Here is a 2,225-nt window from a genome sequence, read left to right as displayed (position 1 = left end):
GACGATGGCACCTTCCCCTTCCAAGGAACTAGATCTGCACCGCCTACTCTCGGAAATGCGTCAAGGATTCGCCACGGTCGTGGACAAGGTGGACAAGATGTCCTCTAGGCTGGACGCTTTGGTCCATAAAGTGGACCAACACGAAGATCGTCTAACTACAGCGGAGCAGCGTATCTCGGACAACGATGATATCACCGCTTCCCATATGACCCAACTATCCCGCATGGATAATCTGCTGCGTGTAATAGCAGCTAAGAATGAGGATTTGGAAGCCCGAAGCAGACGCAATAACATCCGCGTCACGGGTGTTCCGGAATCCACAGACACTGGGCGGATGGAACTGTACGTGGAAAAGATCCTCCGAGCGTCGATAGGGGATGATGCCTTCTCCCCTCAATTCATAGTGGAAAGGGCGCACCGATCGCTGGCACCGATTCCAAAGCCCGAAGCACCACCTAGGCCGATCGTCGCCCGATTACTCAACTATCGTGACCGTGACGTCGCACTGCGGGTTGCCCGGTCCAAACAGAACCTACATCATAATGGCGTCACCTTCTCAATTTATCCTGACTTTACTCCCATGGTGCAAGAGGAACGCCGCAAATTTCTAGCTGTCAAAAAGAAGCTAAGGGAGGCACAACTAGACTCTGCTCTATTGTACCCGGCGAAGCTGCGAATAAGGCACCAAGGTAGGCAGAGATTCTTCACTAATCCGCAGAAAGCTGAGGACTACTTGAAGGAGATTCGTAGGGCACGGCAAGAAAATCGGAGAAACAATGCAGACCTCGAGGACGACTCAGCTCCAATGGACAACGTCGAGTGAGGCAAGATCCTCCTCATACCCTATCTGATTTCTGAACTTTTGCAGCAGCCTTCTCCTCTGAAACTTGTGCCAGGCTGCTTACTATCACTGCAGCCGCGGGATGGCGTGAAACACCTCCACTGGTAAAGTATTACAGGGACCACTATCTATCCCAGGCCTACTCCGAGGGCGGTACAGTGCAGTAGGCTTTTGGGTGGAGACGTGGCTGCGCGCCCTCGCTGCTGTCCCCAAACGGGTATACCCCCCTTAGGACTTTCTTGGGGTTTTTTTTTCGGTTTTTTTTGTGGACACATGTTGTGTCGGTTGGGGTGGGATGGGGGGAGGAGGGGCATGGACATGGGTGGCTGCTGGCATGATTGGGATGCAGTAGTGGGTAGGGGGTTGAGTTTAAACCATGGGATGGGGGTTGGTTCTGTGGGGAGTTAAAACGGCTGATCATGAGACGAGAAGAATCGCATCACTCAAGTGACTATGTTGGACTTATATCGACTGGGGAATGTCACATTGATGTACTGAAACTTGGAAATGTCAGACCTAGGTCCTGAGGCACGCTTAAATTGTATGTCATGGAATATAAGGGGTCTTAACAATGCTAGGAAATGTCGCAATGTTATTGCATATTTGGAACGCCATAATGTTCACATAGCCATGCTACAGGAGACACATTTATCACCGCAGACACGATCCACTTTTGCCAGCAAATGGGCCACCACTCGAGTATTCTCATCTTACTCTACTTATGCGAGAGGAGTCTCCATCCTTATTAAACGCTCTGTGCCCTTTCACGTATGTGGTGACTTGATCGATGCGGAAGGTCGGTATGCCCTGGTATGGGGGAGGTTGGGTCGAGATACCATCACATTGGTTAACTGCTATGCCCCTAACTTGGACATGCCTGCATTCTTTACTACACTATGGGGGAAGATACTGGATGTTGGCTCTGGACATATCATATGGGGGGGGAGACTTTAACCTTGCACTGGAACCTCACCTGGATAGGGCGGACGGGGTGTCCCACTACAAACCCAGGGCCAGGGAAGCGTTGGGTGGGCTGATCACTGAGGGCGACCTCATAGATAGCTGGAGAAGTCTGCATCCCCACCAAAAAGAGGGCACACACTTTACCTCCCTGACGGGCGCATGGGCACGACTGGACTATTTTATCATCACTAGAGAGATCTGTGCTGGGATCACTAAAGTGGGACACCTCCCAAGGACATATTCCGATCATAGCCCCTTCCTGATGCATCTGCAAATATCTGGGTGGGACAATCCTAGACCACACTGGCACTTGCAACCAGCGGCCCTTCTAGACACTGTATTTCGCACTGAACTTGGAGAGGAGATTACCGCGTTCTTTCCCAATAATAAAGGTTCGGTTGATTCTGTTGAAAGTATCTGG

Source organism: Lissotriton helveticus, chromosome 7, assembly GCF_964261635.1.
Source record: "Lissotriton helveticus chromosome 7, aLisHel1.1, whole genome shotgun sequence".
Taxonomy (NCBI): domain Eukaryota; kingdom Metazoa; phylum Chordata; class Amphibia; order Caudata; family Salamandridae; genus Lissotriton; species Lissotriton helveticus.
This window is presented reverse-complemented; position numbering follows the sequence as displayed.